Here is a 16,743-nt window from a genome sequence, read left to right as displayed (position 1 = left end):
GCTTTTCGGGACATACGCGTACAGATACTGTGTAGTTATTAATGAAGTACTCATTATCTCCACTTCACTTGGTCTCGATGTTAACGCCTTTCCTTTCGCTCCCAGCAGCAGCACTTCTCTGTTACTACTAGTAGTGTGAAGTGCTCCTCTTTGCTGTACCTCAGCTGTAAATTGCTTATTGAAGTTACTGTTCGTCATTAGCGTTATCCTGTATTTCATTTGAAGATTAGAAACTAAATCCAAATGTGTTCTCTAAAAACCTCCGGGATTGTGGCTGCTGTACTGTACTGCTTAATTCTCCTCATGTTTACGTTGTGCGAGAGTCTGCTTGCTTTCTGCGAGTCAAATGTTTGTAATTAGTATTTTCATAATATATCTGAAGAAAATTTTGACTATAACAACTTTTCATTTTTGGCACCTCGTCAAGAAAAATTCCGAAACAGACTAGGAAAAAGGGTGTCATGCACATTGAAGATTTTGTTAAATTTATAAATTGGGTTAGTGTTGGCTAATGTTAGGGGTTTTTTTATTATTATTCAGTGTATTTTATGGAGGTAACATGAAAATTGCTGTGGTTTTTCTGTCAAATGTTAATGTAAATGTAAAGCAGGTGACTCCAGGCCAGAATGTAGGAGAGCTATACTAGTCTATAGGACTGGAGAATGAGAGCCCAGTGGCTGAAGGGAGCCTCTCCATTCATTGCCTCACAACCCTGGGTCCGCCATGTCATGTCATGTCAGACCGCAGTCCTCACCCATGGCAACATGGAATGACGAAAAATCGAGTGTAACCAAGATTGTGCCTTGTTCATTATTAATTTCTCGCTTAGATGATGCTTGTATCCAGTCTAATTTACAGTGTTTCACGCATTATACCGCTGGGTATTCTCAGTGGAGCACTTCGGAGTAAGTGGCAACCTTAAGTCCATGTCCTTAAGCAGCATGCTATCTGCTGCAGCAGGATATTGCCTTTCTGGCAACCCAGCAGGTGTGTGTATGTTTTCGTGTACAGATGTCTTTGGGGTAGGACAATGAAGGAAATTCATCAATGGCAAGGACAGCGGTGGGAGCAGGGAGGATATCACTGGACTTTGGCCCAGACTGTCCCTGCTTGCCAGTTATTATGGGCCTGGTGTTGGAGCGAATCACAAGCACGGCACTTGTTAACTATCTCTTCATTGAAGCAGGATCAGTAATTCATTAGTTGTCTTGAGGCATGCGTGTATGAAGTTTTCATTCCAGACGAACACTTGGACTGTTACCCAAAGTAAACTTATTAGCTGTCAGTTGTGAGGTGACTTGGATGCTGGACTACAGCTGGAATATGTTATCTTCGGTCCTTGAGGCAAGATAATAATTCACATAACAACAGAAACCTGTGTTTGTGGAGGCAAGGTCAATGGTAGTCTAAGAGACTTGTATACATCTGGAATTTTGAGAATCCTTCACCACTTTGTAAATAATATTATAGGGGTCAATGGTCAGGGAGCCCAGAGACATGCAATTCAGCTGAAAACCTACACTCTTCCTGTTTTCAACATGTTCATTCCTGAGGTAACACTCAAATAACCTAGGAACTCAAATTATATGCATCTAGGTATGTATGAAACGAGGATATGTGTGTTTTTATTTGAGCCGGCCAAAAATATGACGTTCAAGAAGCTGGAAGGACAGAAAAAAAAATGCAGAGGTCCAATCAGAAGCTCTCTGTCCTTCAACTCCCATCGCCAACAGTTGTTTTTTGTTCTTTAATTTACTTTGTTATGTTTCCATCTGACCCCACCGAGGCTGCCCCCCCCCAGACAGTTCGCCCACCTGAACTCACAGGTATTCAGTACATGAATATGAAAGTCCTGCTCTTATTGCCCATGAAGAACAAAGCGCAGTCTTTCTGGTTGTAAATTATCAGACATACCTCACCAGCCCAGCAGTATTTCTGCAAGTATCATCTGCAGAAAACAATCTTCTGGTTTCCTTGAAACATCTTTGGAAGCTTTTGCACAAGAACGTTAATTTGTAGGCCATTCTGCTGCAAACATGGTGTTAAAAAACACAACGAACACATCGTCCTCCCAATCCTGCTGTGGCAGAGTGTTTCTGTAGTACAGACTGGAGGCATAGTGTATAATCCTGAAACACGAGCTTTCCGTAAAAACACAGGGTAGGGATGGCAATGTCTCCATCAAACCACACATACCTGCTTCATCGCTGCTCCTCGTTCTCAGGAGACTTGACTTAGTGTCAGTAATGTTCACCAGCAATGCCCCTTCAGTTAAAATGTGCTTCAAATAAGGCAAAATGTCACAGGGATTATACATCAGTATGCAGGTATATCCTGGTATGCAGACTCCCAGTTTACGGTCTTTCAGTATAACGGTCCTATAAATGTTGTATCCATGTTCAGTATACGGAGTTTTTGCTCCCATTATACAAACCTTTCTCCTGGTGTTTAAGGCATATTTTTCCAGGATGACATAGAAGTCATGAGCCAGTGAGATGCAGACTTTTCAACTATCTATGGTAAACTCTTCTTAATGTAGCTTGCTTTTTGCAAGTTGTGTTATTACAGTTTTGAGAAATGCTTCCCTTTTATTCTTTGTGTTTTTGTTCACGTACCTCTCTATATTAAGAGGGGTTTCAAAACTCACCTTGTTCAGATTCACTTCTCCCCTGAACCCTAAGTTCTCAATAAAGGTTGATGTCTTTGTTATGTTAAATTTAAAAAAAAAAACAATTTATTTCATAATGTAAAAGCCTATATTCAACTACTCATAGTGTTGTATGAAACAAACTGACCATTTTCAAGAATCATGTGTTTGCATCCAAATCTCTCCTTCTGTTGGTAATGCACTCTGTACTGTTCTTTGAGATGTATGTTGTTTTGGAGAAAAGCATCAGCTAAATTAATAAATGTAAATGTAAATATACAGTGTAAATCTTCTGTATGTTTACATGTACTGTACAGCAGTTTAGTAAAAAATGAAATTTCTACCCTAATTTAATTTTTGTTAATTTCCCTTCCTTCTCTCCTTCTTTATTATTTTAATGGTTATCTTATTTTATCATCCTAATGTTTTGATCACTACTTCTTCAGACTGTTTTTAAGTTTTTACAGGGTGTTTGTGGAAATATTTGGGCATATCCATGAGGTCCAACCTTCCAGTTTACAGACTCTTGCTATACTAACCAATTTCAGAAACAAATTAGATCTGTATTACAGGTGATACCTGTATTTATTTCAGGGTGTTAGAAGGTGAGGGTTTACATATTACTTATCTTAAATATTTCAATTATACTGTAGTCTATTGTAAAATGTACTCCATCAGTTATATTACATGAAATTTATATTTACTGATATTAATGTTGCTGAAAATGAATACATTGTTGAAATTATTGGCATATACACTGCATAACAATCCTTAAAATGAATTTCATATATTTAAAAATGTGTCCTATACCAACTGTATGATTTCACAAGGCCTCACTGTGTATATTCATTCACAGATGGAAAAGTGTTAATAATTGTGTGAGTCACAGATGTAACGATACCCACTCAGTCCTCAGTGGTGCAAGCGGAAACTAAGCTGTAAGTGTTGATCCTTTTTCCCCATATGCTAAAGTTGACCATCCTATTTGGAGTTTGTTCTGCGATAGTGAAACATTCAAATAAAACTCCTGATGAAACAAAGTGCATGTGTAAAAATTCACCGTGCAATAAATAAAATGAGATCGCAAGAAGACGTTCACTGAAAGAATGTATTTATGAAGATAAGCAAAATAGAGACTTTATTCATCAGTAGATGTGCACTGTGCCATGAAAGGCTGTCTGTACACACAGTCTGGAGTTGCTCCACGAAAGCGATAGGGGGTCATGTGACCCCAGTAACTGGGACACAGGAAAGGTCTTCGACAATGCAGTACGGTGTTTGGTGTCGTGAGAATTGGTAGTTTTGGGCATAAGGGAGGGAGGTAGCAGCAGTAGGGAGCTGGAGGCACTACCTTCTTCCACTATTACCCCTTCTCTAGTTCCCATGCTCGTTCGAAACACAGAGCTTTCAGTGGCAGCTGTTGGCCGGCAGTAACCCAAACAGGATCCGCTCCATGTTTATAGCGAAAGGCTGAGGAGAATTTCCAACAAAGATAAGACGTCGGAGAACGATGGAGAAATCATTACAAAACGGGCAGAGTTAAAGGGAGACCCTTTGTGTAAACTGTCCTGTATGAAAACCACACAGTGAGTCAGCAGTTTGAACACCAGTCGGACTGAAATTGCTGTGTCACCATTATACAGTAAAATCTTCTGATGTCTGCCACACAAAGTCAAAACAAAGAAAAACACACCCTTTGCCTTAGTGCATACACTGAAATACTTTGAAGTTACAGATTGATTTATGAACTTTAGAACCAAGGTACATAAAACCATTAATATTTTATGCACATATATAAGACATGCAAGTATAATGTCTTTCATACTCACACAGTTGTCCCAAATTTCAATAAGCATTTTACATGTAGTCCTAAAAATGGATAATATAATAAATTGACTCTGATGTTATCTCCTAATTAAATAAAACCAGAGAAGAAAATCTTTTTATCCCTTTGTTAGCAATCAAACAATGACATATTTTTGCAACACATAGCACGGTATTAAGTCCCGAAAAGGCGTCGAGTCGCGGTGTAAGACCCATGTGGTGCGGGTCAGAGCACGAGTCACAGTTTGACTGCAGAGGGTTGAGGGTAAAGCATGAGTGCTCTTTTTGTTACCCCTCGGGCAAAAGCGTGAGAATGTGGAAGGAATATGGAACTCTGGGGTAGGGTGCGGGAGGTTATCGAAAAATGTTGTTATGGCTCGTTTATTGGATGTGACATTTTGAACAGCAAATTCCATTCCGTTAAACTCTTTCATGGTACCATCCCACACTTCTGTAACTCTGCAGTAGACCTGTATGCAGAATTGCGGTACAAAGGGTTGATCTGTTCCACTCCGTTGAATTTGCATGAATAGAACATCATCTAGCACATCATTCCTCTGCAAATTTATTCACTGGCATTGACACAAATTTGCAAAATTTGACAAAGATGTATTTCAGATACTTGCTGGGTGGCGTTGCTCTGCTGTTCTTTTCATTCTGCTCTCCTGCCGGATCCGGACATGAGGTGCTCTGCAGCTCATTAACCCTAACCCCATTGTCGACTGTGAACCGGAGGCATCTCCAAACATTTACACATCAGCAAGAGGTAACCTAACTCTCGGGCCGCTGTTGTTGTCTTGGTTCAACAATGCATAGGTCCTGTCCAAAGGGATGGGAACAGTGAATCCCCGAGCAGCGTGCAACTTCTCTAAGGAATCCATTAATCCAGGGCTCAGAGATGTGTCTGAACACGGAAACACCGCTTTTTTGCGTCTGTTTTGTGAAAGCAGATTCACGGATTCAGCAAATGAACCTGTACTTGTTCATACCTGTGCGTAAACGCACTCAGTCCCAATGTTGCCGGCACATATGCACTTGTTTTTGAGCCTGAAGGTTCATACAATTGTTGTGTCAATTATGTGAATAATTAATAATATTAATGGTTTGAGTGTGTCTTGTTCCTGGGGGGGAGAAGGGATCAAATGAGTTTTGTTCCCAGGGAGGGGGACAAAATGGGAAGAGACAATGCTGACAGTTGTATCAATACTGGAAAAAGCACAATATCAAAATATCTGGTGTGTAAAACTTTAACCTGGAGATACAAGCTCTGAATGGCATGAAGAGCAGGCTGGGAAAAAAGTCGCCACGCTGCTGTATGACCACTTACAAACCCATCTGTGTACACCTACCTCTTACCCTTGGGCTCTGAGGACATCTGGTACAAACCTCAAGGGATCTGAAGATGGGAAATGACAAGGTCAGCTGGAGATTTGTGGTTTGAGCTGTAATAACAGGCTGAGATGTACGGGAAAGCGGCTTGAAAAAGCAGGGAAAGCTGAGCATGAATCTCAAAGCTTGTTTAGGCTTAGGGGTGTATCATATTTCTACTGGGGCCAGGAGTTGAGTATTTTGGAATTTAATTAGTATCATACAGTCAGGGATGTGTTAAGTTTGTTGATCATGCCCAGATAAGCCTTTACACAGTTGCTACTCCTGTATTGTATGTAAATGTTTGTGTACCTTGGTGATCAGGATTAGTCTATCTGGAGTTTTGTGCACCTACTCGAGCGATGAACATCGGTGCATAAAGTGGGAACAAACTAGGTTTACTTAAGAATCACATGTCTGCACCTACGTCTCTCTTTCTCCTAATGTAATGCAAAAATTGTATTTTCTCAAGGAGATGTACGTCGCGTTGGAGAAAAGCGTCTGCTAAATGAATAAATGTAAACGTAAATGTGCGTTTAAAAATTTTCCTGCTGACCTAAGAAAATATTATCTGTGCTTAGAGTTTGATTGTATTCTGAGTTAGTTTTTTTTTTAGGATTTTTCAGACTTGTGTCAAGAGGTGCATAAAGGTGGGTGAGCAATACATATAGAAGAGGTAAGCTTCAAATAAGACCATGCGCTTTCAGTATCTGCCTTCCTTTGCCTTTGCTCTATCCATTACAGAGAAGCAGCAAAGCACGTTGCGTGAGTGCCAGAGCACCAGTTACACCAGGGTAACAGAGGACAATATGTTTTTTCAGTTAATGCTTTGCGAGGGCAGAGAGCTGACGGAGGCGGTTTGTAACTAGGGATATATCTGGCATGGGCTACCAGCCCACCTGATAACAGTATGGCCTTCATAATCAACTGCAGAGCAATTACATGTTTACCTTCTCTTGCAACAATGCAAAGTTAATGCTTCACAATGTCACTTTTGCTGTTCGTGCTTTTATCAGCTAAAACCACATAATCCACAATTCAGGCAGAACACGAGGTCATATGAGCTCTGCTTCTAACAGGTTACAGTTTTACTTGACCTTAACGTGTGATTCCTGGCCTTGTGACGCCTTTGTTGACCCAGGTATTTAATGCACCCCAGACGAAATGAAGGGACTGGCGCACAACCAATTTCAGCCGGTTTTTTTTGGCTAACATCCCAATTTAGCATATTACCCTTCTGTTGCTTTTCTGACAGTTGTATCCTCCTCAATTTTACAGTTTTATTCATTTAAACAGCTGTGTATTTTAGCGGAGAAGTTCAAGCTGTGCACCTTTCCCAAGGATAGAACAGGAGAGTTAGTGCTGAGATTTAGGGTTAAATTTCAGGGTACAAGTCTGAGTCCATAACCCCACCACTACTGCACGTCTCAAACACCTTATCTAGGTTCTACTGCTTGTTTTTCAGCTTGGTCTGTAGAGATTGTAGAGTGCGTGTGCGCATTTGTGGCCAGATTTGGTATATTTCATAATTTAGGGCCCATCTTGAAATTTCCTCTCAAATGTTTGTTTAAAATTTCAGCTAGTAATAACCGAGCCAGCCATTCAAATAGTGAGGTATTTGTAACTGTATAGTTTGTTTAAGAATCAAGAGGAACTTATGACGATTCATGATGTGCTTTTTCCAACATTAAACATGATATGAAATGCAGGAACAATGTGTATGCGCTTAGATTTTGGTATGCTGCATAGAAAACTGCCCTGTATGCTTTGTTTATGCAACATAACACAAACACATTACTCATAGGAACTGGAGCAGTTTTTTACCCTTTGCCTTGTTCATTATGGGAATCATGTCTTAACTGAGATCTCCAGAGAATAATAAGTTGCATAAAAGAGAACAACCAACGTCTACAACCGCTCGTCCTGAACCTGATCTGGCAAAAACAGGGCGCAAGGCCAAAGGGGGGTCCCTCCCTGGATGGGACACCAGTCCACCACAAGGCACCCCAAGCAGGGCTCGAACCCCAGACCTGCTACATAGTGGGCACTGGCCAAACCCACCACACCACACCACACCACACCACACCACACCACACCACACCACACCACACCACACCACACCACACCACACCACACCACACCACACCACACCACACCACACCACACCACACCACACCACACCACACCACACCACACCACACCACACCACACCACACCACACCACACCACACCACACCACACCACACCACACCACACCACACCACACCACACCACACCACACCACACCACACCACACCACACCCCTCTAAAAGTGGGCATTATCAACAAAATCAGACCTCTCATAATTTAATAATTTCTCATCATTCCTTCTTTTACTCCCTTTCTTTTACATCTCTAATATTAGGAAGGCAAGAGCTCAGCATGTGTGCTATTCCTTGAGTTGTGGTTCCGTCAGAAAAATCTTGGCATGCACTGCTGATGAACCCACAGACCTTGCATTGATTCCCCACACCCCCTGCCACTCCGATTGGCTGTTTCTGTTCCAGCGTTTCTGATATCACCTTTTTTCGGTTGCATAATCAAATCAGAGCCTGTTTACATGTCCCTGGTTCTTTCCAATGGTGATGAATCATTTTGCTTATGCATCTGACTGTTAAAAGTATATTTCAGGAGTTAAGGCGAAACATTCCTGCAATTCTTGTAGGCTGAGTGAGAAGTGAAAAGTTGCTTGGTTCTGATTCAATGAGATCCTATAAGGTGGTGGGTACAGTAAATGCTTAAGGGAGAGATGATGTCAGTACATCACATACCTTTCATCTGAGATTCCTGCTGACCCAGCTGATGTGCACAAATGGGAGTTGGCTCAAAGTTGTTCTTAACAACACCTCACAGTTGTTCTCGTACTGTCAGGGCGGACAAGGAATTTGTAACCTGAGAAGTCCAGCATACGAGCACCCACGCAGTCCTGCACATGGACACACACACGTACATGCTGCCTACCCTAGTGGAAAACGTACAAAAAAACAGAAGAAAAAGATATGTTGTGCAACATGAAGTTACACAAGAGGGGCTGTCAAATGTGTGACGGATGGTACAAAGCCGGAGGTAACCCAGCCACCTGGGGTAAAACCATGCTACGCTAATGAGAAGCACAGGGCTGCCTGCCATTGGCTGAGAGCATCACGCCCTCCGTGCCACGCCCACTTCTCCTCGCTCCCAACTCAAAGATCACATTCTTTCAGAGGTCAGTCTCCCTTCATCCTTCATTCAGCCTTCCTTTGCCTTTCCTTTATCCCTTCCACAGTTTTCGTGACTCCTCTGCGTAAATGTTATAATACTATAGCACTCTTGTTGTAGATTGGCCACATTTTCCTTCCTTCCCTTTATTAATGAGTCACGACGAATTTCGCTAAAGTGCCCGAGCTCATCTGGTTCTCTGCTCAGCAAAAATTGTTTTTCTTTCCACTTCTATTTCCATCCAGTGTATGACCAAACACTTAGTAAACACACTGGAGTAGGTGCATCATTTCTGCCAGTTACTGAATATTTTTCAGCTGATATTCTTGCAGTGATACTAAATGTTCCTTTTTTTTTTTTTTTTTTTTTGCTTTGTCTTAAAAGAACATTCTGTGGCTTTTCCTGCACAAACTCAAAACAGGGAAAGCCTTCATGAAGCAAACAACAAACCCCAGTGCCAAAGATGACGACAACACAGAACCGCACTCTCTGCACCGCCTTGTCCGCACAAACACCCCTCAAACCAGCTTGTCTTTGATCCCAGCACTCCAGCAACCAGGGAGACTGGCCTGGGGTTTGAGGTTGAACTTTTTGGTCAGCATTAACTCTGCAACACATCACAAACAACTTAACTTGCATCGATGTGACTTTGCCTGAATTTTTCATGCTTCAATAATCAAAGGTGGCAAAGTCTCGTTGAAATACTTACTTATCAGGGCATAGCCAAATTTCACAAGATGTACTGCCAACTCATCATATCCTTGGAAGGAAACCAATGTATACCGCAGCAAAGTGTGGCTGTGAAGGCAAGGTAACCTACAGTGGAGTGCCTAGAAGAACACAAAACAAAGGAAATAGTCCATCCAAATAAAGAAATGTGTCAGATAAACATAAATGGGTAACAATACTGGTCTAGTGGTTTGAGGTATGTTACCAAAGGCTGAAGGGAGGTGCTGAGGTATTAAAGTGAATAATAATATTACACATATGCACTTTGGAACGTGGTCCAATGTAGGTACAAAGCATCCAAGGTGCATCCGGTAAGGTAACCTGTCCATCCATCCATTTTCAATTGATCCTTATCCGTTTTGGTCGTTGAGGGAAAGGCAGAGGACACTCTAGTTGGGATCCTAGTCCGCTGCAGGGTATACACGTGAAAACAAATCTCCAAACCTACATTTCAGTTTCCCTGAACAATACGTTTTGTTATGTACTAGAAATCCAGCAGAACCAGCTTCCAGGCAAGTCTTTGCCAGTTTTGAAACCCCAGTCCTGGATCTAGCTGCTGTGCTCTTTGAGCTATTAAGCTGCCCTCTTGGGCTAATATGTAATAAAGATAGAAGCACTGTATCAGCAGCTGCAGGCCCCCCCCATGGCATGAACTGAGTGTCACGTGTGCAAGAAAGTCTCCAAAACTCCCAGCTCCTTTACTGCTCATGCTGGAATGGCCACATGCATCATTAGGCATTCCTCAAGTGGCAAACATGTGACGGTGCTTGTGACCATCCTTGTGTCTCCTTCACTTCTGTTTACAGGCCCTTTGCTCAAGGTCAGACGCTTGTGTGGATCAAGGCAGTGCCCAGCACCTGGCAGTCCCTTGGGACACAATGCATAAACTGCTCTTTTTGTCCACACGCAGGGTGTGAGCTTGTCTGTATTTGAGAATTCCATTGTAACTGCTATCAAAACCACCTGTTCTTATCTAAGACTCCTTTCTGCAGTTCTTTCTTTATCTCAGAGGTTCTTAACCATTTATTGGCCACAGACCGCTGTCGGAATCCGAAGAAAGCTAAGAAAACCACTACGAATGTCCGTAAAAATTCAGAAAAAAAACTGCGCTCAGTTTACTGCACTGAAAACGTATCACCTTGACACAGAATCATGGCAGGGATAGCAATAATTTTGTTTTTTTCTTTTGATTTTCTTAGTGCTATTTTCAAAGCAAGTCCCTGCTTCACAGGCCCCCTGAAGCCTACCCACAGACCTCCAAGGGGACCATCAACCCAGGTTTAGAGAAAGACACACACACACACACTTTCTGAACCCCTTGTCTTGTCCCATACGGGGTCGCGGGGAACCGGAGCCTACCCGGCAACTCAGGGCGTAAGGCCGGAGGGGGAGGGGACACACCCGGGATGGGACGCCAGTCCGTCGCAAGGCACCCCAAGCGGGATTCGAACCCCAGACCCACCAGAGAGCAGGACCTGGTCCAACCCACCGCACCCCCCCCTGAGAAAGACAGTGAATTGAAACTATTCAGGTAGTACTAACCTTTCAAATTAGGACTGAATTATTTGAGGTCATAAAATGTCATTGATGACATGCATAGAAAGACAGGTCTGAATGCAGATAGAAATTATGAAACAAGCCCAGGCAAACAAGTTCTTCAAAGGCAGAAGGTGGAGTCACCAGGTCATTTCTTGAAATATGGGATTAGAGCATCATTTAAATCTTAAAAGGCTGTGAAAAAACAAGTGGAACCATATTGCTCTTAGTGATGGCATGCTTAAGCAGTGTCCCTCAGTGCTACCACGTTGAAAGGGCGAAACTTTTTTCATGCTCTCAATATGTATGTAGCTAGAAATACAACTTGCTGCCCATACTGGATAAAAGTGTCTTTGAGTACTAATGCTTGTGGTGAATGCATAACAATACCTGCAACTGATGTTGAAAAAGAAAAGTTATTTGGATTTTTTTTTTCAAGTAAATCACATAGACAAGAATATCGGTGTACATTCGGGTTTCCGCAAAACACGGTTTGTTTCCAGCCTTTTCACCAACCAATCGAAATGACTTCTGCTTTTGTACACACACACACACATTGTCTGAAGCAGCTTATCCCAAGTGGGGTCGCGGTGAACCGGAGCCTAACCCGGCAACTCAGGGCGCAAGGCTGGAGGGGGAGGGGACACACCCGGGATGGGACGCCAGTCCGTCGCAGGGCATCCAAACGGGACTCGAACTCCACACCCACCAGACAGCAGGACCCGGCCAAACCTGCTGTACCACCGCGCCCCCGATTCTGCTTTTTCAACTTCTGTAAAATTGTACAGATTTAATTTATATTCTCTGTAGTTAGTTCCTTCCAAATTACTTCATTGGCAGGAAATGTATAAAATGCTAGATACTGAGTACAGTTCTGTCAATGCATCTGAACATATCTCCTTTGTACATTTATGGTTCTGAAAGCCCAAGGCTCCTCTACTAGGAAGCCGTGCTACTGTAACTCTGTCATGTAATGAACCGGGACCTTTGTGTACTGCTGTTCATCAAGATCTGTATTCCAGACAAGGCCAAAAATGGTGTTCTAAGAATAGCTGATATTAGTGAGCGTGTCGTCACTGCCCCTGCCTGTCCTCCCCATCCTCCCCAGCCGTACGTACTTATGCGTCAGCTCCGCATCAACCCCGTGCTGGTGCAGCAGGCAACCTGTTGGCACCCCACAGACCCTTTCCCAGCTGAGCAACTAAAGATGGGGGAAGGGGAAATCAATAAATGTCACCATTATCCTTGATGGTGGGGTATGCAGCAACCCTTAGTGGATGACAATATAATTGCAATTCCTTCATAACAAAGTTTTTCTTTCCACATTGTTTCATTTTTCACTGGGGGCAAAATTCCTGTATGCAAGTGTATGATCAGTAGTACAAGAGGAACTCTATGACTATGAAGATGAATTTGAGGACCAGTGACACTGGAGTAGCTAGATGTAATAGTGTGTTAGTCCAGGATTGAAATGTGCTAAATGATGTGAATTATAGGGGGGGTGCGGTGGCGCAGTGGGTTGGACCGCAGTCCTGCTGTCTGGTGGGTCTGGGGTTCGAGTCTCGCTTGGGGTACCTTGCGACGGACTGGCGTCCCGTCCTGGGTGTGTCCCCTCCCCCTCCAGCCTTACGCCCTGTGTTGCCGGGTAGGCTCCGGTTCCCCGTGACCCCATATGGGACGAGCGGCTCTGAAGATGTGTGTGTGTGTGTGTGTGTGTGTGTGTGTGTGTGATGTGAATTATGTCAATACAGGTCCTCTAGCAGAGAGAAGTGTTATATAGCACTAGTTGTTGGGAACAGAGGCACTTAATACTTCAGGTACCATGTGAAATTATTTTTCTTTGCTACAGAACAATATCAAGAGAAAAATGAGAATATTCACCTGGTAAAAACTGGTAGCTGGCCATTGTGCTGTACTTTTTACCCCAGTGTGTTCATCAAAACATTTTCTGGAGTTAATGTTGCAAAGCTGTTATTGTTTTTTTTTTATTTTTTAACTTTATTCATTATTTAGCTTTTATCATTTTGGGTGTTTATGTGGAATTATGTGTGATTGCCTATTTTCATACAGAATTTTATTAGATTATTGTATGAGGTTCGAGTAGCTTATTATTATTAGTTTCCCAGTTTAGCCCTGTATAAAAGTCTTCTCTTTCATATGAACCCTGTGATCCATGTATCCAATAATGGAACACAATGACTTCCACACATGAAGAATTAACTCTGGGCCATATTTCATAAGACCTACTCAGCACCTTCCTAAAACCTTCATGGGCTCTTAAATTGTATCCAAAGTGCTATCCTGTCAAATCTGATTTTTCAATTTCAGATTTAGGATTTACATCTTATTTTTAACTTGTCTCCATGAAATTCAAGAATTGAAGGAACTCCGAATAGAGTTGAAATGTTTGTATCAAATGTAATCTTAGTCTTACGGTTTTCAATGTAAGAATGATGCAAAATATCCCTTTAGGGGAGTCACGTTGGTATAACCACCCCCTGTATCACTATGGCAACAACAATCTCATGTGGATACCAAACCCCTTGTGTTGCTGGTCACATATTTGCCCCATTCTTAGTACTTCACACCTCTTGTGCTTCAGTGTGGTGTGGGTCAGATCAACAGTTCTGTTAGGAAGCATGTCTTTAATTTTTGTTATTTCTTTTAATCATTTGTGTATAACAGTTACACTCACCATTCTATTGTTCAGATTAAATAAAAAATAAATCAACAGTAATTTGCATTTTTGCTTTTCATGCTGACTTATGCTATTATATTTAATGGTCATAAATAATACATATACAAGCAGTTCAGTTCGTGTACACACTATGGGCAGTTTGGCATTTCCAATTCATGAAAATCATGAAGTTATGAAGCATGAAATCAGACACTGATATAGTTACTATAAACAAAGTATATGTAACAAGGACAAAACAGTTATTTACAGGGATGTATATGTCCATATTTACATACATTTATTCATTTAGCCGGTGGATTTTTCCAAAGCAACTAAATGTTAAGCTCCTTACAGTGATTTACCCATTTATGCAGAAGGATAAATCACTGGAGCAATTCAGGTTAAGTACCTTGAGTACTACAGTAGGAGGAGGGATTTCAATGTGAGTAATTCAAGTGCAAAGGTGGTGACTCTTACTATGCTCCTGCTCCTCTGTTGTTACTTAAGTAATATGACCATAGATGATGAGATAACATAAAGAGAGGTAATTGGTGATGCTTCAATAAATGTATTGTTTTAGAATATATACTCTGTTGCCAGTGCAAAGTCTTTGCTGTATTCTGTTAGTTTACAGCCTTAGTTTGGCTGTAAACCATGGCTTTTCATTATGTCTAACTGTAATCATTGTGAGAGTGTGACTGTCCTCATGAAAAAGGATCTGTGACATCTGTCTGTGCATTTGTCTAGGCTGCTGGTGGGATCCTTATATAAGCACCAGTCTGCGTTCAAAGCAGCTCTGTGGCTTTTTAATAGCTTCACTGAGCCACCTTCTGGGGGGCACAGTGGCGCAGCGGGTTTGGCCGGGGCCTGCCATGTGGTGGGTGAGGGGTTCCAGTCCTGCTTAGGAGACCTTGCGGCAGGCTGGCGTCCCGTCCAGGGTGTGTCCCCTCCCCCTCCAGCCTTGCACCCTGTGTTGTCGGGTTAGGCTCTGGTTCACCGCAACCCAACTTGGGACAAGCGGCTGTAGCCAGTGTGTGTGTGATCCACCCTTTCCTCCTTAAAATGACCAGTTTGACACATTCCAGTTTTTCTTTGTATGTGGGTGTGAGTTGGACCACTGTGTGGTCTTAGTGTCACACAGCAGCAAAAGGGACTGAGTGGTGTGTGTGGCTTTGACAACGGTTCAATACTAAGCAAGCCTTCTGCCTTCCCTGGCAGCACAAGTCATGTACTTTCTGTATTTTGGAAATTCTTGGTTACCTGTTAAAAAACAGAAGTAAACACATGTTAAAACAATGGGTCGTTGTTTGGTAGATGATTCAATATAAAATATGTTTTTCATTAGAATGAATCTGTAATTACCCTCCCCTCTTTAAGATACAGTTCCTTAGGTACACAGCTTGGACGTGCGTAAGGCAAGAACCTACCAGAAACGTCTGGCTATAGTCCCACATGCCTGGGGACTCGTGAAAGGAAAGCATTGCATGGGAAGCTGAACAGGCCCAGTTTGGGATACGGAGCGATATTATAAAAATTATTTCAGATTAAACCCTTCATTTTGCTGCTGAGTCCCCAGGATGAAGTGCTCCTGGTTTCTTTAAACCAGTAAAGCCTCTTTAATATTCTTTCTCTGGCTAAATTTTTTCATGTTTCTCATAAAATTAAAAGACAACAAGATTTTAACCCCGTCTCCGGGCCGTAACAGATTCACAGGCCTTAGAACGCACAGAAGGTCCAGAAGAACCTGTCCTCTGGCATTTTCTGGTGGGTCAGACTAAACACTGGGAACCAGAAGCAGACAAACAGGCAATGAGGGTAACACTTCTTCCAGATTTAGTAATCTATGGTTGTTTCCAGGAAACAGAAGAAGGCCTCAAGAAGATAAGCTTTTCAATCTCAGTGTAGGCTTCAGTCTTCTCCTCCATGGTTTGAATGATGAGCCTTCATCTGCCTAAAGACTTTGTCCGCATTCAAAAAACTCATGTTGTCCAGTTACTGATTTCACCAAACAAACATGAAAGCGCAAAAAAATGGCAAAATGCTTTTGCTTGGTCTTGTTAAAATGAGATGACTGTTCCAGCCAGTCCTGGATCTACATACCCAGGCTTAATGTTTTCCACCATAGCCTACTGAGTAACAGGTACCGGTGAGCGGATTGAGCCTGATGGAGCTCTGCTACCCATGGAACTCATCCAGTCCCACCCTTAGAACCACGTGGTGTTATAATCCCCTTTATCGACTCCACTAACGTGGCTGTAGGCCGCTGTTCCGGGCTGTTCCGGGCTGTTCCGGGCTGCCCTACTTCCCTGGATAATCCCTGCTCCAACCACGCAGCAGCAGAGAAGATGCCTGTAGGCCGCTTAGCCACGCTGCAGGCAAGAGCAGGGTAGATGAGGGCATTGTGGGTGCTGGTGTGGTTCAAATCCTGGGCGGTAACACAGCAATGGGCTCAAATAAAAAACTTTGGTCTTTAAAAACTAATCTATATTCCATATTTCCTTTACAAGAATACCAATTGTTCAGTGCTGCACGTATTTAGTTATGGATTTCTTTGTTTCAATCCAGTTTATATTTAAGAAATAGCATGGTTTCATTTACAGATGGCTCATACTAATGTTTATTTGTTGTTTACTTTGGAAGTGTCCGCGGTTGCATTTACACTTGTGGCCAATGGCATGTTAACCTGTACGCTTGTCACGCGAAACATAGGGACCCTGGACGGCCG

At 42.4% G+C, this 16,743-nt stretch overlaps 1 long non-coding RNA gene across 1 annotated transcript; it reads right to left on the bottom strand.

The window, feature by feature from the left end:
- Nucleotides 1–5,566: 5,566 nt before the first annotated feature.
- Nucleotides 5,567–8,764, bottom strand: LOC108932325 (uncharacterized). The gene is made up of 3 exons (XR_001965980.1): nucleotides 8,650–8,764; nucleotides 5,821–5,867; nucleotides 5,567–5,592 (listed from the first exon to the last, which is right to left on the bottom strand). It is a non-coding gene; the product is annotated as an uncharacterized LOC108932325 (long non-coding RNA).
- Nucleotides 8,765–16,743: the final 7,979 nt, after the last annotated feature.

Source organism: Scleropages formosus, chromosome 10, assembly GCF_900964775.1.
Source record: "Scleropages formosus chromosome 10, fSclFor1.1, whole genome shotgun sequence".
In the NCBI taxonomy this organism is placed as follows: domain Eukaryota; kingdom Metazoa; phylum Chordata; class Actinopteri; order Osteoglossiformes; family Osteoglossidae; genus Scleropages; species Scleropages formosus.
The sequence above is the reverse complement of the archived record's forward strand: the minus strand, read 5'-3'. Positions and strand labels throughout refer to the sequence as shown.